General features: G+C 38.1%; 1 long non-coding RNA gene across 1 annotated transcript; it reads left to right on the top strand.

Moving 5' to 3' along the window:
* The first annotated feature begins 7,530 nt into the window (after positions 1-7,530).
* Positions 7,531-21,823, top strand: LOC118230795. The gene is made up of 3 exons (XR_004765923.1): positions 7,531-7,555; positions 8,068-8,116; positions 20,870-21,823. It is a non-coding gene; the product is annotated as an uncharacterized LOC118230795 (long non-coding RNA).
* The last annotated feature ends 1,744 nt before the right edge of the window (positions 21,824-23,567 follow it).

Genomic DNA, 23,567 nt, shown 5'->3' with positions numbered 1-23,567 from the left:
CCTGGGGAACTGTGAAAATAGAGCAGCTACTTGTGTTTTACTTTTAACTAGGCTTTAAATATAACTATGCTTGCAAGACTATTTTCAATGCATATAGCATTCATTACTCTGACACGCAGGAGTAAATAAATACATATTATGTTGTTTTTGCTGGGGAATTCTAAATATTTACTCGTAAAAATATTTTGTTTTTTTTTCTTAGCCATGTCCCTTTAGGGGCTTCGTAGAAACAATGCGGAATCATGTTTTTTCAAAGATTAACAGAGAGAAAGAAGAGACCACCACAAATTTATACCACAATGTAAAGGAAATAACTTCATGTGTATCTTACAACATGTGTCTACAATTAAAGCGCAACCACTAACTTTCCTTCAGACCCACATCACCTGCACCAATTTGAGAGATGCAAATAGTTACACTGTTAGCATTTATAATCAGCATGTTCAAAACACAAACATTTTCTGAACCTACCATGACTTCAAACTAAATTTATAAGAGTCAGACATTTTCATTTTCAGTTAAATGAAACTAGACATTTTTACTCTGATTATACCAGCATTTTCATTTTTTTCTCTCATGAATTTACATTCTTCTTTGTGCCTTGTATACAAATGGTGCAGCCAATTATGAAGTGAAAGAAGGAAATTTTGATTCCCTGCTCTCATATCTTGAGGATGTGAAGTAAAAACAAAATACAAACGGATAAACAATTGATTACAATAAATTAAAAATATGGTTCTGAAATAACCAAACTCACATCTGATTTTAATTTCTTCCTTTCAGCAAAAGGTATCTACACACACACATTAATATTTGCAAACAAATATTTTGTGTTGTCATAGTACCAAATAGCAGTCAACCAGAACCAGTGTGCTTCCAGAACCAAAGCAATCCCGTGACTCAAGTTAAACCACTGTAGAACACTGAAAACATCACTAAAACAGCTGTTGTGTTACAAGGCAGTAAATTATAACAACATTATATCATACAAGTGTACATAATACATCCACATTTGTAACAATGTAAAACACTGCTCCAAAAAACACCAGGTTGCATAAATGATGTTATTTTGTTGTTATTAATCCTTTTAGGTACACATTGTAGGCTACAAGTTGAACCCATGTACAAAGGAGGCTGTGTCAACATTTTGAAAGCAGACTAAATGGACTGTAAAACTGTGATCCTAGCAACACTGCACCTGATGTACCCTACTTGCAGATGACTTGAAAAATCTTTTGAAAACATGTCCTTCTCAACCTTGTTTTCTTTGTAGTTCGTACTGTTTCTTCTAAGCTTTTGCTTATGAAATCTGAAACTGAATGTTTCCGTGCTCACAGGTTTATTCAAGAAGCTTTTTCGGTGCAAGTTATGTTACATGCCATGACCCTCTACTTTCTTTAAATTATTATTATTTTTTTTTTAATTTTGTGAAATTTTAAATTTAATACATTAATTAAAACCAATAAAATGGCTATTTATTGCTAGAGGTGTTGAGACTCAGACAAGATTAGTGCTGCAGGAAGCAAGCTCACAGAATACAACACTGCACCAATTTGAGGACCAGTGGACCAGAAATGCTGTTCAGAATCTGACTGACAATTACATAGTTAAAGACATAGAACATTGCAGACTCTGACCCCAGATATCAAGAGACTCTCACCAAACCATCTAGCAGCATTGCTTATTACTGCAACAACAGGCATGCCAAAGATGTGGCCATGTGTGTATGTCCTGAATCCAGTGGTTTTAAATCAGTTAACACCCCTGTTTAATGTCCAGCATTCTGAATATCGAATGCAAGTGCATCAACAGTTAAATCGCCTCACAGCATGTACAATATATTTATTTGATTTATTTGGCTAATTATTATCAAATATATCAATTTTCAATTAAATTGCCAAATTTGTTGATAGACAGAGAAAACTGTTGGATCAACCTTCAGTCAAACCAAACCGTACCATCATGGTTTCCTTATATAAATTGAATGGTTCTAAAACTATCAGGCCTCAACAACCATTGTCTATATAGACACGATTTTCACTCAGTAATTTTAATTACATGTCACAGACATGGTCCATATCGGGCCTCTGGTCCTGTAAATAGCTTCGTCCTCTGGTTTGTCTCCCCCGAGACAAACTCTGCTGGAGGCGGGACCCACAGATCGTCTACCTAGATCAGGGTATCAGCATGAATTTCAATTGGCCTAAGGATGGTTGCTTAGATGTTTGTGGAGGGCAGGCAGCATTCTTATAAGCAATTTAATATTGTATCCAATTCACTGTTTCTCTCTCTGAGGCCATAATCTAAACACTATATATATGTGACAATGCATATACACTCACTGGTTTGGTAATGTTGGTAGCCAGATCTGACACGGTTCCGCATATACCTTATGTGAATGTATTTAGGTTCTTGTACAGCGTAAGTCACTCTGGATAAGTACTTTGTTTGAAGTTGTTTACTTCAAACAATGTATCTGTAAGGTTTTGTCTTTATTTGCTTGTTAGGATCTGGCCATTACAAGCACAAGAATGCCATTGGTCATTCCCATGGAAACCTATATGAATAACGGTACGTAATATTTACGAAGTAAAACAGTCTGCATTCTCATATACTCAGCAGCGGATACCTACAAAGTAATTGCATTTTATGCTTTTTCTAATGACAGTACAAGATCTCTCGCACACACACTCACTAACAAACACACAGACACAAAGCAAATGAAAAACACTTGATCAGATCTAAAAACAGTAATTTAGTAGGAACAGAAGTAAACAAATAGGCATATGATTACCTTTAAAGGGTGCAGTCCTGCGGGCAGAAACTTGAAGGAGGATGTTTTCAGAGCCACTGGAAAATAGTTGTGGCTTTAGTTCTGTTGTTTCTTTTTTTGTATTTAGACAACTTGCTAAGACATGGAATGATTCATTCTGGGTGATTTCATTTTGCATCATCAACCTAACTCGTGGTGCACATTTTGGGTCCAACGTCACGTCAATTTTGCCTTGTTTGATCTTTCTTTTGTAAAACTTTTGTCTCAAAGGGCATAAAAAAACACTTTAACAACAGATATTTATTTTGGTCTCCATCTCAGTATGTTACTATAGCAACATAACAGCTGAACTGAGGAGACCTGCTTAAGGTCCAAGAGCAGGGAAGAATTCATATTTATTGTACTAAAACCCCAATATGTCTAATCAGAGAAGCACATGACGAGTGAATATTTAACAGGAAGTAGATGTAAGTCCAAAGGTATGTATCAGGGATATGACCTTTCATTAAGTGAATGATTCTCAGTCGACTGAGCAGTCATTAATTGTAGAAATTATTGCAGTTATGATTAGCAAGGTTGGAGCCTATACTAATGGCTTTGCCAAAACGTGCCAGTCACTCTGATCTTGAATCTAATGAATTAATATTACAAATTAATCTGAGTGACCTCTATTACATTCTTAACACTGCTGGATCTCACTCTCTTAGATTTGTATAGGCCTTTCTCTATACATCTCAATCCAGAGCACTGCCATTAACTGTAACAATATGAAAGATTTCACAGCGTGACTGTAAATTCAGTTTAAATGACGATTCCCTAATTTTTTCTGGATGTTCCACACAGGATTTAATAAGATCAACTTACACAGCATTCACCCTCACAAAGAAACACATTCACGGTGATGCACATTCTTATGTTTGTATTTGAAATGGGCTAGTCTTTTGTTTGGTTATAATCTGAAACAGTCTATATTTTTCATGAGTCTGAGTAAGTATCAAAGGCTCTCTGAAACATCACTGTTTCCATCACATTGGATCTGTAGTTATTTAAATAATATGTTTGAGGTTTTTTCTTTTGTTAGTTTGTAACTCTAGTGTTTGATTCAAATACTTGTTTGGAATCCCCAAATAGAGTATTTATAACCACAAGAAATTTTTCCTTCAAAATAAAAATGTGATCTGCTTTCCATAATTCCATGCAATTCCTGCAGAGATTTTTAGGAGCAGAGATGGAGTGGCTAAACACTGTGCATTTCTGAATAATACACAGTGCAGAATATGCAGATCAAACTACTCTCCAATCAGGTATGTCAGGTTCCTCATTCAGGGAGCCATCATTAGCAGGGGAAACAAATATCAGCAGCTTCTCTGATCAGTACTGGATCAAACTTATTCTCATTTATTCCCAAAGAACTGGGATCTGGAAACACAGCTGCAGTAATTTTGACCACTTGCCCATGTGTCATCACTAGTGTATTCTGTCTTCAACCACAAATGTTGTCATTTTGAGGTCTGGAATATGCGGAAATGCCAAGACGCTATGTGAACGCTATGAGCAGATAATATTTCAAATTTTTCATTGCTATCATTTTGGGTAACACATAATTTGAACTGTACATCATAAAGCAGAGATAACAATAATAAGTATGGCATAATCCATTATAATGTGCCCCAACCATTCATGACTGTGTTATTATTAAATCTTACCACCAATGTTATTATTGCAACATAAGCCACTCTACATTGTGACTGAAAAACCTTGAAGACAAATGTGCAGCTATATTGCAGGTATGAGGCATGTATCTTCCTAATCTTTCAAGACATATTGTGATATTTATAGAGCACAAAGTGTATATGAATGGGGTAGAACAAATACATCAGTTTGGTTGGTTAAAAGCCACAGCAATCTATGAATAATTTAGTCTAAATTCAAACAATATCATCATTAATGTCTTCTTTGAGCTCATGGAATTTTCCACTGTTATGTGTTGCCCGTGTCTGCATGCTGTAATGTGTTGTGCACTTTCATGTACAGATGTTCTCGTAATTGTTTATTGTTTTTTTGTTTTTTTGTGTTCACCAATTGATTTAATTGTTCAATTATTCATTTACTTTCCTGTCCTGAAACCACCGTGTGTTTCTCTATCTGGAAAGCATAATGGAAGGTTATTTGTGATCAAGGTGTATGTTGCGTTTTTATCATCTTTCACCAGTACTTGAGCTTTATGCAGTACAACGTTTATGTGTATATTTTTCTAAGCATTTCAATATTTGTTTTTCCTCCTTTTTGGGATGTCCCCCTTTTTAAAGTGGCATTTCTGTCCTTTCGCTCTTTATGTTTCAATTAAATAACAATTAAATCCATCATATGACCATAACATTACTATACTTATGTCCTTATATCCATATTCACATTCAAAGGAGCATGGCTGTGTCAGCACTGTTGGAAGACCTTGCGAACAAACTGTTATGCCATGAGCATGTTCAGCATCCAAGTGACTCACAGTAAAAAGTGAGACAAGTTATAATAAGCCATTGCACAGTGATGTGAAAAAGAAAGTACACCCTCTTTAAAGTAACCTAGTTGAAACAGATAGGCAAGAGCTATGATCCAGTCACAAACAATGATAAATGTGTGTCTGTATGTGCGCCCGGGTGCATGTGGGTAGTGTATGGCGTATGGATATTTTCTTGAACAGAGGCCAGGAGCGCACAGCACACAGCACATGGTGCAGGTGGAAAATGGGCTGGATTATGCTGAATATATTATTAGGGGGTGTGTTGTAGCCAATCAAATTAAATCTTCAATCATAGCCATTTTTAGAAATTGTGCCTGGGCGGATATTTTTCGTCCCATATTTTTTAGGGGGTGTAAAAAAAAAATTAACAGGAATTAACATTCTAAAAAATAAAAAAGACAATTAACGATAAAGGCAAAGCATGCATTCTTCCTGCTTGGGGGATTTATCAAAGACAAATGGGACAGCATATCACCCACAAAAACAGGTGACTGGCTTTTGAATAGGTTATGATTCTGTGCACATTGCTTAGAAAGCCCCAAAATTAACAATGTGCCATACACTGGGCTGTGACATGTAAAATAGACCTTATCTTAGCAGGCGGGGCACACATGCACAAATACCAGACTACGCTGACACTAAAATTGCAATCCGCTGCACCAAAATTGCAGTGTGCTGCTTAATCTTCACAGACACACCCCCAATACATGATTCAATTACCACTTCGCCAGTGCAACGGCTCGCCATTTGCCATGTGCCAGCCGAAAAATACAGCCTAGGTTGATGGGTTGACTGGTGTGTTTGGCATCATTATCTTCGATGATCCACTTTCACACAGATGGTCTCACATTTTCTTTTAGAATACCCTGGTACACAGAGTAATTCATGGTGAACTTAATGAGACATCTAGGTACTGTGGCTGAAAAACAGTCCCAAATCATTACCCCTCCTTCACCATGGTTGACAGTTGGCATGAGGTTCCTGTTGTGATTTATGGGTTTTGTTTTTTGCTAAACATCGCATTGTGTATTATAACCGAGCGACTCCACTTCGGTCTTATCTGTCCAGAGCAGTGGTTCTTAACCTCGGTCCTGGGGGAATCTTGTGTCTGCTGGTTCTTGCTCCAACCACAGGTGCAATCACAGAATTTTCACAGACTATTCATTTTTCTTAATTTGGTGCTTCTCATGTTTACAGGGACTATTTACCATCTGAAGCCAAATTATGTCAAACATGGCTATGCATGCCACAAGGAATAAAAATCCCATGTTCACATTGCTGATTGTGCTCGATTGCAAACATTTTTTTTTTTTTTTTAAGTTTCAGTTTTTTAAACTAATCAAATTAAAGACTGAGGTGAATCAATATAGAAGGCTCACTGTGCCAGGGGTGCTATAACACCGATTCATCACGGCATGTGAAAATGACTATGCCAATAATTAGTTGAAAGGTAAAAAAAAAAGTTGTATAATTTTATTCTTTTCTTTTGTTGGTTGTTATAAGTTGATTGATTATATACCAATGTTCATTTGTGTACCATGGTGAAATTACATTCTAATTATGTTCTTAATTGATAAGGAAGGAGTAAGGGTGCACTTGCTTTTTACCAATTTTATTTAAGTGACACATATCTTCTATAAATGTGACTGAGTGTAGATAGTGATCCAAGGAATCTGGTCTGCAGCCTATCTGCTAGCTATATGCTAAAATGAACCTTCCTGAACACAATACCATTGTCTACTTCATTTGGAAGTTAATGTTAATGTGCTAGCAAACTAACTCGAGGCAACAGTAACATTCAATAACTGTTTCAAATGTGTCTGAAGCTAAAATGTCCAGAATAGCATTAAACTATGTGTATGTAGATAGTAGATCAATTGGATCCTGAAGATTAGGCATCCTCCATACGCAAGAAGTTTACTTAGGGAACTGAACCTCTCCAGTCCATCACTCTCATAAGATTTGGACAGAAGAATGTAAACCTAAATAAATAATTTTAATAAAATTGACCATTTTATTACATAGTTTTTCCTGGCTGCAGTTCTCTCCTGTGTCTTCTGTTTCGGCTCTTACTGTTTACTGCTGAAGTAAAACACAGCTATAATTAGGCACAGGTGTGCGTGCAAAATCCCTTCAGGTGTGGCCCATAATCACCCAGACACTCCTTCAGCCCAGACCAAGCCTTGCCAGGTTACTGTCTGGGTCATATGGAGCTTGCTTTTTTGTTTGGAACAAAAATTAGGAAAGAAAAAAAGAATGGAAAAGTAAGTCTAACTGATGGTTTATGGCTTCTATTAGCTAAAGGAAATCAGCCACAATGTATTGAAAAAAGGTTTAACTGCACAGAGATAACATAAGGGATCCATGTAACAATACATGAATCTCTAAAAGCCAACGAAGGAAAAGCCAGAAGAAAGTTGAAAGGTGGTGCAGACTAACTAATTGCGGTTGGCTCAGAATGAACAGGAACAGGAAGAGTCACTTCTCTGTGAACATTGTGTGCCACCACAGTCCCAGCAGACCAAACACACTTGTCTTTCTGTAAGGTTGAAAATGTTTGACTTGAATTCAGGAATGCAGAGACAAGAGAAACTTGAATGTCTCTTGGCTGAATATAAGGCCTATTCACAGCATACTCATTTCAGAGCGGGGCGGTTGGAGGGGGGGTGGGGGTGGGGGGGCTGGGCAACAGAACTGCCACCACTACAATTTCATAGTGTCCCCTGTCATCAACCTGGCCTGAACCTTCTCACCTCAGCAGTATCCTCTGTTTCAGACTCACAGGAGCAGGGTTCATCTGGAGGGTGAACATAGCAAGATTACAGGTGAGTAAGCTAACTTAAGCTTTTGCTCTGGGTTTTCTGTTATCACAAAACTTACTCACGTTAAATCTGGATACATCACCATGGTACCTTATACAGTACTGCACAGCTAACCCGGTCTAGGGCAGGTTATGTTCGGGCTAATGGAGTGAAACATAAAAGCATCGCCCTTTAACCGATCAGCTCCTTGGAAAAAGGTGTTTCTATTCCTGGAGGATGGCCGTATTTCTTGGGGTCTCTTCGCAGGGCAGAGATTATTTAGAGACCAAATTAATATGCAGGCTTTTTCCAAAGATACGCTATACCAATGTTTCTCAACCTCAGTCCTGGGGACCCACTGTGTATTCTGGTTCTTGTTAATGCCAATCTCATGATTCAGTCCCTTAGAATTGTAAACTTGTTTCAATTTTACCTTAATTGTGTGGTTAAACATATGTTAACACAATGCAGGTTTGGCTTGTTGCCATTTGCTGTCAGTAATCTCCATTCATTTTACACAGATGGTTCCAGGCTTCCTCACTATCAGAAAATAGAACCAAACAGATTTCACCAGTATATTTGTAACTGAATCAATTAAAATTATATGCCATATAATGGATATGGCACAGAAAATGAAAGCAATAATTAATGTGACTGACTGACCTCACATTCCAGGGATGTCAATATGCTACATTTATTTTTTAGAGTACACATAGCTCTTTCTGGCAAATAGATAGCAAAACTGTCTAATTGAGAACAATTAGCAGTTTGTTACAATACAGAGCTTTTTTATTACGATGGGAACAAAAACCAGCATTGGCCCGGTCCAATTCATCATTCAGCTAGGAACAGTGGCTGTTCTGCTCCCCAACGATTCCTCAATAATGGGGAAATTAAAGTGCTTGCTTAAAAGCCAGTGCTTACCCAGCAGGCATTGTATTGCTTAATGCCATTACCACAGTTGTTAAAGCATGGCGGAGCCTACCACATTCAAATGTAACTTGACTGCCTCGTCATACCTTTTCAAACAACAATTATTATGGACATTGCAGTATTGTCTTGTTTGCAAACTAGTGCTGTCTTGAATGAAGCACATTTTTTGATTACAGTGTGCTGATAACAGCTATTTAAATTGCTGTAGTTATTATTTGTAATGCAAATGCAGTGATTCAAAGTAGCTTACTGTGTCCAGTAACTGTTAAGTGTTCATTTAAATTGTGATGATTTATTATTGATAATAATTAATTATTTGGAAATTCCAATCTTGGTCGCCAGAGCAGACCAAAAGTGCGTCCCACACCTACTGGTTTTTATGCTCCCTATCACTTCAATGTCTACCATTGCTTGTGAGTGGCCCTAACATTTATATATACATATACATATATAACACTTATAAATAAGCATAGCTCAAAACAGAGGGGGAGTGAATCTGGAGGCAAATTGGGACCGGGGAGTTGGTCATATAGACATATAGATGAGTGACAAATTAAAGGAAAAACCAACATAAAATGTTCGTAAGGTAAGGTGTTGGGCCACCACGAGCCACCAGAACAGCTTCAATGGGCCTTAGAATAGATTCTACAAGTCTCTGGAACTCTACTGGAGGGATGGAACACCATTCTTCCAAAAGATATTCCCGCATTTGGTGTTTTGATGATGGTGGTAGAGAGTGCCGTCTAACACATCCGAAATCTCCCAAAGGTGTTTAATGGGGTTGAGATCTGGTGACTGAGAAGGCCAGAGCATATGATTCACATCATTTTCATATTCTTCAAACCATTCAGTGACCCCTCGTGCCCTGTGGATGGGGGCATTGTCATTGTGGAAGAGACCCCCCCTCATCAGGAAAGAAATGTTTCATCGTAGGATAAAGGTGATCACACAGAATAACTTTGCATTGATTTGCAGTGACCCTTCCCTCTAAGGGTACAAGTGGACCAAAACCATGCCAAATAAAATTACCCCCACAACATAACAGATCCATCGGACACCCCCATTGTAGGGGTCAAGCATTCAGGCCTGTACCATTCTCTTGGTGTACACCACACATGAAACTTTCGAAAATGTGGTCATCTGACCAAATCACTTTTTTCCACATATCTGTACACCAGTGCAGATGATTTTTGAACCACTGAACTCACAAATGTGCATTTGTCTTTGTAATGAGGGGTAAATGCACTGCTACCCTATTGAAATATCACCCTCTATATAGATGGAGATGGACTGTTCTTGCTGACACAGTCTGATCACACCCTGCATTAACATTCTCAGTCACCTGAGGAAGAGTTTCTCTTCTGTTTGTCCTTACATATCGCTTCCTATTCGCACCCAAAGCCATGCCAAGCAAGGACAGTGATATTCCATTTGTACAATAGACTAAATGTTCAAATTTACCTCATAAAATCACAATGCTGCTCCAATATCTTCTATTAGCAATGCTTTGTGCGAGAATTGTGTTAAGGGGAAATTCTGTAGCCTAAAAAAATTAATTAATAAACTGTGCTAGAAATAAGGCTGTAAGAAAGAACGTCATAACCTTTTACATGCTTTATCCGTAAACATTACTGTTTTTGTTCATAATACTGCTGTGGTGGAAAATTTCATAAATTTTACTTGGAGGAAGGTCTTACATGCAGTGATGGTGGCACGTTGTAGCACTGTGGGCCTAGGCTTCCCCACTTTTCTTATTGCCCCCCAACACTGATCCAGTGTAGCGTTGTTAATGTGGCAGAGCAATTTTAACTGTGACGTGACTATTTATGTAACTCTGTGAAGTCAGGCCAATGAAACAGTGGTTGTGTGATTGCTGGGAATAGTATCAGGGAATAGTTTGACTAGTTAGCCTATCTAATAAGATCAGTTGTGGACCAAGGTTAGTTGTTCTGGACAAATGTTGTATGTTTACGTGGTTAGGGTTCTAGTCCAGAATCAAATGTTAAGTTTATTTTTGGCCAGTTTCATTGTTTAGTAGCATATACAAAATATAACAGTTTTAGTCAGCCTGATCATAATGTTACTCAAGGAAAAACCAGTAAGGTATTCCAGAAAGCTGTCTTGCAGAATCATATATTGTAGCATGAACTCTGAGTTCACTGCATGAGAAGTGAGAATTTTTGATCTCTCGGTTCCACAACAGCTGACTCTGTTTAAAGTAACCAATTTCAGCCCACTCTGGTCTGTATGAAAAAACATGCACATGCACACATCATTTCAAAAGCAATCTTGATTTCCACTATAGGTCTGAACAGATTTTGTTGCCTTGCTAAAACCACCTTCTGCAATACCCTTCTTGATACCTGGGGGAAATTCTAGCATTACAAGGCATTATAACTCACTTTAGCTATATTCTGAAACACCAACTGGTACGTGCTTCAGAAGGTACTATAGTCTGTGCTTGGCAACCTCTAAAACATCGTATTTACTGTACATAGTAGTAAATGTCATTGTAATGTCTAAAATGTAAATGCTGCAGCAGATAAATACAAGAAACCATCCTTAGGGCAAATACGTGAAATGGGTAAGGAACTGGTCCTGATCACAGATTCGATTCCCGGGAAGAACACTTCCATTGTACCCTTGAGCAAGGTACTTAACCTGCATTACTTCAGCATATATCCAGCTGTATAAATGGATGCAATGTAAATGCTGATTAAAAAGTCACTCTGGATAAGAGCATCCACTAACATTCCTGCAATGTAATACGTTAGCTCAAAGGAGTTTTTGCTGCAGGCATATAGGTGTATAAGGCATTATAACTCACTTTAGCTATATTCTGAAACACCAACTGGTACGTGCTTCAGAAGGTACTATAGTCTGTGCTTGGCAACCTCTAAAACATCGTATTTACTGTACATAGTAGTAAATGTCATTGTAATGTCTAAAATGTAAATGCTGCAGCAGATAAATACAAGAAACCATCCTTAGGGCAAATACGTGACTTAAATCTCATCTTACTTATGTTTTCATATTTTGACTTTTCATAATTTTTATTTTCTCGTATAGATTTTAGTCATTGTCAAAAATAGTTTTTTTGTGGTTCATTGTGCTTCTAGCCCTAACTATTAATTAGTGATGGAAGCACAACCAATTTTCCTAGAAGGAAAGAAAAACCAGCATACAAATAAAAAAAATAAAAAAAATCATACCATCAACAAAATTGATTCCTGGAATGAAAGATAAAAGCTATGAGGAAAGACTTAAGATGCTTAACCTCTTCAAGCTTAGTAAAAGGAGACTCAGGGGTGATTTTATTGAGGCTTTTAAATTCATAAAGGGATCAACTAAGTGAACTACAAAAGATTCTTCAAGTTGAGTTCTGTTAGTAGAACAAGGGGACATAAATGGAAATTAAGAAAAGGTAGATTCCATACAGACATTAGGAAGAATTTTTTTTCACACAGAGAGTAGTCAATGTGTGGAATAGCCTGCCAGGTCACCTAGTAGAGGTAGAAACTCTGGGGATTTTCAAGACTAGGCTTGATACAGTGTTAGATACTGCCTAGTCTGTAGGTAATCAGACCACTAATTTAGTTAGGAAGATGGTGAGCATTGTTGGGCTGAATGGCCTGTTCTCGTCATTATACTATGTTATGTTATTATGTCATGTTAAATAAAATTTCACCATGTCAATAACTCTGGGTAAAAATTGTATCAGAGGTCATCACGACTCAGAGACTCACTCAAATGATGTTAAAAGCTCATTATTTGCATGAAATTTGAGACCACAGGAATGGAGCATTTCACTTCAGAAGCACATCAGAGCAGCCCAAATCTGAAAAATGTTTGAATTTGGGTCATTATTGAATAGCTGAATATTTGTGCCCTTTCAAACGCTAAATCAATGGTTTTATTTATCCAGAGTCATGTGTTGTTACACCCAGTAGACTGGTGATTCATGATGTCCAGAACCCTGACACTGAATATATTTTGCAGGCACGATTTCCTAACATCTACAATCACAGAAATCTGATTGGGCAGGTGAAACGTACTTGGCAGTAGGAAAGTGTTAGCTCCAGAGGTCTCTAAAGTTTAACATGCTTTAAAAGAGTGCACCTGCAAAGCTACAAAGCTACAAAAAGTTATGTTAAAATAGGCTTTGTTTTGTTAGTGGGACAAACTCTTGTGTGTGTGTATGTGTCTGTTGGGGTATTGGTTGGTTGGGTTCGTTTTGTTTTTTGTTCATGACCCTGCCCAGAGTTTTTTTTTTTAATTCATTACAATCAGTAATGTAGCCAGGAATACATTTTAGGGAATTTCCAGTTTTCCTTGAATGTTCTTTTGGGGGGGGGGGGGTGGAGGCTACTCTTTGCCAAGGTCATAATTTACACGTTTATATCTGTCCTATTACTGAGATTGACAAAGAGACAGGTTTTGTAAGAAATGCAGTTTTCCTTAGTAATGATCTCACAAACCTCAACCTAAGGCCATGGTCTGTATAATCAAGACCTTCTGCCTGTTTTTTTGAATACAGACCTCCCAGGTAGTAAAGGAATTTAGTTTTGACGGCTAGGCACATCTGCATTCATGGCAGGTGGCTATAGAAAATCCCACCTTCTTTGCTAAGAGCACCATATTATTTGGTAAATACGTGAGCCATTTTTTAGTGCAGAATTGCACTTAACTACAAAATTAGAATGAAAACAAGACACCCAGTGAGCTCATATTTTGACAATTAATTACAAATAACTTCAAATATCCAGACATTGGTACAACAGTGAACTTCTATTACAGTCTTAAGAAAGATTGCTAGTTAGCCAACCCTAGATTTATTTTGCTGTCAGATTTAAATGTCAGCAGCTAAAATGCCAGATTCAGGAGCTTTTCAACCTGATTGTTCAGCTTGAATTGATTGCCTAGGGACGTTATACCGAATAACCTGAAAAGAGGTTGGTGCTTTCAAAGGGGTTAGGTTTTTCAACACCTATATGCCTGCAGCAAAAACTCCGTATTACATTGCAGGAATGTTAGTGGATGCTCTTATCCAGAGTGACTTTTTAATCAGCATTTACATTGCATCCATTTATACAGCTGGATATATGCTGAAGTAATGCAGGTTAAGTACCTTGCTCAAGGGTACAATGGAAGTGTTCTTCCCGGGAATCGAATCTGTGATCAGGACCAGTTCCTTACTCATTTTACCATATTGCCATGACATGAGACATCAGAAGATTTACAGCCCTTCCATACAAGCAATTACATATTTTGAGCCTGGTAGATATAGTGTCATTGTAGTTTTATTTTTATTTATTTATTTATTTTTTTGTGTGTAATATAGTGTCAATGAAATAGTTTTGCTGAAAGTAAATACATCACGGAGCAAAAAGTTTAGAATGGCCTCCAAGGAGTCTGGGGAAGGATCATTTTATATATAGCACCAAAATGACATAGTGTTACAGAGACATGCAGAGTCTTAAAGTCATTATTTCAGAGGTCATCTGGTCAGCCTCTCCCAGGGTGGAGACCTCATTGCCATGGTCACAGCCCAGTTTCTCTGCCCAAAATGACAGACAGGGATTTCATCTTTATATTCGGTGAGTGGCCTGAGGTTTGGGCGTAAGTGCTGAGAGCCATTCAGAGGTCTATGTGGTTAACAGAGATTCACTCACCAGCAGTGGTGTCTGCGTGATTGCGTGTTTTTTTTTTTTTTTTTTAAACCACAACTCTATGTCATTGTCAGTAAACTGACATGGGTAATCAGGCATCATAGCCTTAAAAAAAAAAACAAAAAAAAAACAGAAATTCAGTGCTCATTCTCCTAAAGAATGCTCACAACTATCTACGCGAGGACAGTGGTGAAAAATTCAGTAGTGCAGTGCTCTAGACTGACCAAAACATTCTTCCTCTACAACTGATTGGTTGGTTGTATTGTCCTTCACTCTGTTGTACAGTTGTTGTGACTGCAAGGAGTTATTTCCTCTTACAACAAATTATTTTGCACAAAGCTTTGCGCATCTGTAAATTCGCATTCCTCACAGTCATGAATCACTGCTCTGACAACAGCAGTATATTGAACCAAACTGCCTCTTTGATCATAGAGCAAGTGATCATTATCAGAACAAGGAATGATACTGTAGCTCTCGTAATGATTGCAATGTGTAAAATTCAAATTTTGAATGTTAGTCTGTGAGGTCATCATGATTCAAATAATTTAATTACTAATTGGTTGTTAATCGACTGACCACCTTATTAGAGTACAGTTACAAGCTTAGAGTACAAGCTGTAGCTCCCAATAAATCTTTAACTTCTTTGTTAGCTGACTGTAAGGGACAATTAATCAATCAAATTTTCTATGTATATTGTATTTTACAGCAGTTGTCACAACAAGCTTCACAGACCACCCTGGCATAGACCACCACAGGAGCAAGCCTAAGGCAACAGTGGCAGGGAAAATCTCCCTGTGGCAGATGGGAAGAAACCTCGGAAAGAACCAGGCTCAAGGGGGAAACCCATCCTCCTCTGGTAGGCGCAGGGTGTTGATTAATGACCAACATGTCAGTAAATTTTACAGTGTTCATAATATGGCTCAGATGATGGGCGGGGCCGGGTGGTGGTAGTAGGGAGCAGCAGGTGGCGACGGATGTGGGCAGGGTGGAGGCTGGACAGCAGCGATGGAGGAGACCAGACGACAGATATTTTAGATATTCAGTCAAGTTTATCATAACCTACTAACTTTACAATGATGAGAATAGATATCTACAAATCAGCTTGAACTGGACAGTTATGCCTCAAGAGATCATACATATGTATATCAGTCTTTACAAAATATATTTTAAATGATTTTGCATTGAAACAATTTCCTATGAAACATGCAATCTGGGACTGTTGCTTCAAGGAAATAAGTACTAGCACAATAATAAACTGATATTTATGCTCATAACTGAATAATACCAATGAATCTATTTTCAGGAGACATCACTGTACAAGCTGCTTTGGATTTTGCAGTGCATTCGTGGTTGTATTTGATTGGTATGCTTCAGATCTTTGTGGTGCTCCACCAATTCCTTATGTGCCTTTGTCACTTAAATGCATACCCTGCAGGATTTTTACCTTGAAAATATTATAAAATTAGGACGCTAAGGCATGTGTATGATGCACTGTAAATATCTGTCTTTGTGCACATTCGCCAAATTTGTGCACCTTTACTCTTGCCTTTCTTTTTATTAGATTGTTCACTGTAAGCAATGTGCTCCTCGTGTAGTAGAATGGTGGCTCTTGGACCCTCTCCCTCACTTTAGCAAGGGCAAGAGGTTCCCAGAGCTTGTGGAGTTTGTGGAAGGCTTTGCTTTTCCCATGAACATGAAGTAACTTAACTTGGTTAAGGCTATGGACCTCTGCTTATACCTAATCAGGGGAGGATGTCTCTGTTGACTGAGAACAACCCTGTTGCCTAAGCACTCTCCACACATGCAGTTTTATTAAAATAATGGGATTTGTTTAGCTTTGAGCCAGCGGTTTTCTTGTTCCACCTCCAAATCTTATCACGCCAGTAGTGTTTTGAGACTTCTAAGAACTGCTTCGGCGGCTGGCTGCAGCACATGGCTGGTTTGAGCAGGGGAGCACGTAACATGCACCTTATGCCTTTTCATGAGTTTGAGAAATTCCATGTGGCCAACCAGTATGAGGAGAAGGAGCCATTTGTCTGCCTTTGACAGCTGCTGGACAAACACCTCCCACTAAAGAAACAGCTCAGTGTCTGACACTTTCTCTGCAGTGTTTTCTGGGGATCACGAAAGCTACTATTGCTGAACCCTTTCCGTTGCAGATAGCTCAACAATCCTGTGGAATTGAAGGCTGCAGGAGCTGTCTTTTTTTTTTTTTCCTCCATTCTCCCCTGCAGTGAATTCAAAACAGTTTTACCAAATTTCTTCCACAACTCACGTGGAGCAGACATTCCAGTCCTGTTCCACCGGTGTGATGTACATCTTTCATTTTCATATCCTCCAGTGGATGTTCATATTGTATCAAACCATTTGCACATTACTTCTGAGTTTGTTCATTCCTGGGGCCCTTGCCATGGAGGGAGGCTCTGGCTTTTTGACATTCAGTTCTGGGTTCCTTTTCATAAAGTTTTGGAGCTAGTAGCAGCCTGCCTTTTCCTTGGCTTCTAAAAAGCCCCCTGACATCATTTGATTTGGCAAAATCAACAATGCATTGAATCTTGTTTTTGTTCAAAAAGAAACCTCTGGCACAGCAAATTTTTGGTAACATTTTCTTCCTCAGATGCCTCTGACAAATAAGTGTATCTGGCATAGCAGGAGCAAAACCTTTGTAAGGCTGATTTTGGTACATTCCACACTCTGGCTAAAAACAAAGTTTTGGTTCCTTTCTTGCCTCCACTTCAGTCATCAATCATTTATTTCACCTCTCATTCTTTCCTCCCTCCATTTTTTATTCATCCATCTGCTTGCCCTTCCCATTGCTCTTAACTTTCATTCCCTTTCGCAGTCTTGAAGTCATATTCTCTGTTATTAATGGTTTCAAATATGTGAATATGTTCTTTAATCTATGTAAAATAGCATTTACATGAATGGGAGTTGCGCATTCCTGTTCAGCTCATTGCCCGTCTGATAACTCAGTGTGCATGTTTTTGTGAGTATGTAGGCACTTATGCCCATACTCAAGAATGTGTAAATGTGGTGGGGTGCAGGATGGGCTATGTGTGTGTATTTGTTTCTGTGAAGGTGCATGCACATGTGTGTACATGCAGGATTGTCTGCATCTTATTTGCACATTGCCATTCAAGGTTCAAATGCCCTAACATACCCCCAAAACAAATTGTTTCAAATAACACTTTAAAAAATAGTCTATAACGACATGGAAGTACATTTTTCTGGCTACTTTTATCGCATGCAGTGCCAAAAAAAGGTTGAAGAAAAGACTTCATAAACATTTATGTTAGTGCATAAACCACTTATTCATAATACATCTGTGTACATTAAGACATTTTCTGTGGTTTAGCACCCTTATTCATGAAAAGTGAAAATTGATATTTGTTTATGGCCAAGTACAACTGCAGCCGCAATTCACAGACAGTTTCAGTGTTTGGCCATTGTTGCTTACATTGCATGCCATGGCTTACATAATTGAGCTCCTACATTACTTGATTTATGTATTTCCTTATATACAGTGCCTTTCAAAAGTATGGAAACGGTAGAGTGACATTTGTTGTTTTGTGATATACATAAGGCATTTGGATTTGTGATCACAAGATGAATGAGACGAAAAGTATAGACAGCTTTTATTTCATGTGTATATATACACTTAACGCTTAACTTACGTCAACACAAAAACAGCTAAATATATATTTCGCTGTATATATATATATATATATGTGTGTGTGTGTGTGTGTGTACTTACATGTGTATATGATTTACGGTTTTACAGTAGCAGCTGTTTTTGTGTTGACGTAAGTTAAGTGTTTGTTTGCTTGTGATTGTAATAGTACAAGGAGAGAGAGAACCAGATACCATTGGGGAGGAGACAGAGCAGGACATTGAGAGACTCATATGGAGAGAGGGGGAGGGAGAGAGAGAGAGAGAGAGAGAGAAAAAGAGAGAGACACAGAGAGAGAGAGAGACCATGAGAGACAGAGAGAGAGAGAGAGAGAGACCACATATGAAGATAAAGCAGGACAGAGGGACCACATATGAAGGCAAGGACAGAGCGCAGGGAGACTTCATATGGAGAAAGAAAGAGACAGAGAGATAGAGAAAGAAAGAGAGTGGGGGAGATAGATAAAGCAGGACAGAGACCACATATAAATACAGAAAGAGAGGGCAGGATATAGGCCAAGCACAGGCAGCAGCGTATTTTGATCGGAATGACTTGGGGGGGGATAAGGACATGTTCTAAACAACCAAACTTGCTACACTACCCCAGGAGCGCTTTGGTTGACAGAAAAGATTTGGTTCGGTTCCAAAGTTTTAGATGGCTGGGACACAAAAAAAAATTCAGCTTTCTGCTTCTCGTGCCGAATATTTGGTAGAAACCTGAAACATGGTAATCTGAATAATAAGCAAAAAAAATGGATCTGGTGTTTCTTCTCATCACATCACAGAATGTTTAAATTTATGACATCACTTATTAAAAATGTATGTATGCATTTGAAATATAAAGAGAGAAAAAAATTTTATGCGTGTCGAACTAGTGTTGGGTACAATGTATAATTCAGACTCGAAAACAAATTTATTAAAATCTGTGCTGTTTCATGAGCATTTAAACTGCAGGATCTTTACATGGCATATTGACATTTTATGTCATTTTATATAATCATAAATATGGATATTCACAAGTTTATGATGCAAAGAACAATAATGCTCACCTTAATCTCAAAATAATAATTGGTTATTGAGCAAATCAATTGTTTGGCAGTCAATCAGGCAAAGGGAACGGAAAGAGGTTGAGAGAGTGGCTGTGGAGACGAACCTAGAAGTGCTTGATGCGAGATGTTTACAAACATTTTAATTTCTTCTATAGAAATGATTGCTGTAGGTATAGGGAACATACAAAAATGTCTGCTGTCGATAGAAGGAAGCTAATGGTCAGCAGTGACCTACAAGTTTCCTCTTCAGAGGGAGAAGGCTGTGGGTCATTTGGTCACATGGTCAGCAGTGTGGGCAGATTAGTGCTAATGAGTGGCGACAGATTTGGGAGGCTTAGGGCTGTCAAATGGACTGAGGAGATTATCAGCTGCATATACATACAGTGCACTCCCCACACCCAGCCCCTCATTTAGCCATCCTGCACACATTTACGTATTTAACTAAAATAATCTCTATTTCATGGCAGCTTTGTGATTTAAATTATCACACTTCACATATAGAAAAGTGTCTGCCTCTATACAAACTTCGGGCCATGCATGCACAAAACTAGTGGATAAAAAGCCATAATGGAAAACTGGTATGTTTTATTCTTTTGTTATAGCAAATAAAAGATGGGGCATGTGTACATATTTAACAGGTATTTTGCCAGCATTTAATTTTAACAAGCAACAAGAAAATGGGGTTGTTGGGTGGCGTTTCCAGTTAAGGCACCATTCTTGTTCTTGAAGTGTCTTCCTCCAGCTCATCCCTGTGTAAGCCTGACTTACGGGCTGGAGTGTGATAAGAAGTGGCAACTGGTATTGTGTACTTCTGGGGAGAGCACATGCTTGTCTGCGCTCTCCAAGATCAACAGCACAGGTTCCAGCAGTGCTGATATATGCATTTTTGTATTCCAAATTGGAGGGAACAGGGAGAAAAAGCAAAAGTAAAACAACAATCAATCAGTATACTTGAAGCTCAATGTCACAAAATCATCAATCTTAATAGTTATATAATTATTAACAGATGGTTTCACAAATCAACGATTAAAATAAGAATATATAGTTAATATGTATCCTATAAAATAAATGCATTGGCATAAGTGGATAAACATAATGTGATACCTTGATAAGCTAAAACAATGCTATAACTAACTAAGGTGTAAGTACGCAGAGTAAACAATAAAATCATTATTCAAGGCTTTATGCTGTTCTGTATGTGATGCAGTGGCCCTAGTCCATTTTCTAGCTGTATAAAATATGTAGGTATACCATGTGCTTTGGCATGTGCATGTGTTGAGCAGCCAATCTATGTTTATGAATGAATGGCCCACTGTAGAATGGTAAGCATGCTCAGTGGTCATGGAAGTTTGTGCACACACGTACAGACATTTGAATTTGATTTGTGCTTCAGTTAGGCCTATATGTCTGTAACTTTGGTGCTTTGCTACTTACATATTTTTGTCATCCGTACACAGGATTATGCCTCAGCAATCCAAACTCTCAGATGAATCAAAGTTGGACAAGCTCTCTCTGACCAATCAGCAGAGGTGGACCGGAGCACAAGTCTCCAAGACAACTCAACAGAGTAGGACTCATCAGAACCTCTCAGCAGACCAACGGACCAATCAGCAGAAACAGACTATAGCAGAAGCTTATCTGACCAATCAGCAGAGATGGACAACAGCTGAAGCCTCTCTCCCCTGAGAACCTTGGAGCAGAAGGTACGTAATTCAATTGGTCCAAAAAGAGAAAAGGATAGTATGAACGACAAAAAGGGGCAGGCAAACCACAATGGTCAGGATTTTAGCTGCATGCTCACTGTTGGCTGCAACACATAACGTACCAGCATGCCAGAGCTCCCAGAAGATTTGTGCTATGCTATGCTTTGAAGTCCTAGCAGTTATTTATTATCTGAAGCCAAACTGTCAACAGATTTTTTTGTCCAGTCACCAGTGGCTGTGTAAAATTGACACTGCATGTCATGCATCAGGGAATTCAGACTTTATCAACATCAGAAAATCCTAGCAGTATGACTGAGTGTGCTCCTTACGGCTTTGTTCTGATTGGAGAAAACCACATGTACACATCCCAACACTGGAACTGAAGCCATAAAAAGATTTACAATGTTTATTGGGATTTCTTAATTCGGGATTAAACTGTAAAAATCCTATATTTTCAATTATACAATTATACATGTCCTAATAATTCTTGAATTAATTGGTATACAAGTTGAATCTGGTTGACGAAGACAACCGTTAGTTATTTTTACAGAGCTGACAGAGTAATCCCTTCTACATGTACAAATGGTTAGCAAAAACATACATGCATACATACTTTTTACAAAACCACAAAGCATCCCATTGTGCCTCAGGAACCCAGTATCACTATCTCTGCAAAATATAAGCATAGTGCTGTACAAAATAAATATCATTTATGACAACATATTCATGATTTAATAAAATAATAAATATGAAGTATATGTCTTTCCTGCTACACTTAGAAAAGCAGTTTTTTGCAGCAAGGTAATACTCCTCTCCAATATTCTCCAGTGGCATACTATATGTCAGCATTTCCAATATGAGGTTGCCAGGGCAACAGGTTTTACATTGGAAGGACAGACCTTCCGCTAGAGCAGGGGTACACAACTCCGGTCCTGGGGGGCCGGTGTGCATGCTGGTTTTTGTTCCAACCAATTACCTTAGTTTTAGTTTTTTAACAGCTCCTGAACTAGGCTGGTTAACTGCTGAACTTGAGCAGAGTAAACTCTTTAGAATATGCTTGCAGTGTGCAGCTGTAGCTGGTGCTTATGCAATTTTCAGATCAAGATATGATTGAACTAATTGAATAATTAAGAAGAGAAGTTGGCACAAAATCCTGAAACGGATCGGCCCTTGTTGTGCACCCCTGCACTAGAGCAAGGATCCCATCCCTGGCAGTACATAACCAATCTCTTTGATCAGTTAAAGTTATTGAAAACACATGTTTTCAGCACTTCCATAATTTAAACACAACTATGTCATGGTCTGTAATGTTTTATGATATTTGGAGATCTCTGACCATTGATCCACACACAATCTTTCAAGATCATTCAGAAACAGTTTGTGCTTATGGAAGCATTGGTCAGCATCGGAACTTCAACTGGAACTGGGTGTTATGGAAAGATGAGACCAAAAATTGAGCTTTTCAGCCAAGCATGCCAATGGTATCCACTATATTACATGACTATCCTTGCTAGGGTAAGATGTAGAAGTTTTTTTTTTTTTTAAATGTGCGTCAACCTTCTTCAACCAATCTTTTTTTGTGGAAAATTGTGTCGAACAATCTTTTTTACATTTTTTTTATGAGCAACAATGTTAATATGAAAGACTATCATTTCCCCTTTTTTGAGCATACAATATAGCTATTTGCCTATTTTTTATTGTTAATTAATTTGATTGTTTTGCTCATTTTCAATATGGTGTAAATATTTTTGTTGGGTGCTGTACATTTAACTAAAATGTGGCCTGCTGTGGTCCTAATTTTCATTTATGTATTTATAAAAATAAAAATAAAAGAAATGTGGGGATCATTTCACACATGCTGGGGTATTACATGGGAAACAGCATTTAATGCAATTACTACTGTTAAATGTGTAATACCTATCAAAAGTAATAATTTGTCACAGCACATTATAGAAAGTGATAGTATTTATCCCTTTCGCTTTTGCACATTTGAGCCAAGCTGTAATCAACCTGAATAGATCTGAGCTGTCAGATAATGGCTTGATTTGCCTTTTCATTATATGATGTTGGCCTCAAGCAACCCAGGGTATACCAAATAACACTGTCGACACTGCAGTGCATTTTGGGTATCACTGGCTTTTCAGATGGATTCAAACATGATGGCAATGAGGAGCTGATTTTATTTCTGATGCTTATGTTTTGTTTTTTCCTCAAATAGAAGCATACATTTGGTGACACAGACATGCAGTCTTGATGGATGTAGGCTATGTGGGTGTCGAATGATACAGAAAGCATGGTACTGGTACTGCTATAAAATTGTGGCTTGCTTTGTGTTTAGCAATACAGGCCTTGTGCAGTTTAAAGTGCATAAATATAGCTTAGTCTCATGGAATAAGTGATCAGTTCAGTTACATATTGCCATGGTTAAAAAAGCCAGAGTTTAATAATTCAG

This window comes from Anguilla anguilla, chromosome 6, assembly GCF_013347855.1.
Source record: "Anguilla anguilla isolate fAngAng1 chromosome 6, fAngAng1.pri, whole genome shotgun sequence".
NCBI lineage: Eukaryota > Metazoa > Chordata > Actinopteri > Anguilliformes > Anguillidae > Anguilla > Anguilla anguilla.
The sequence above is the reverse complement of the archived record's forward strand: the minus strand, read 5'-3'. Positions and strand labels throughout refer to the sequence as shown.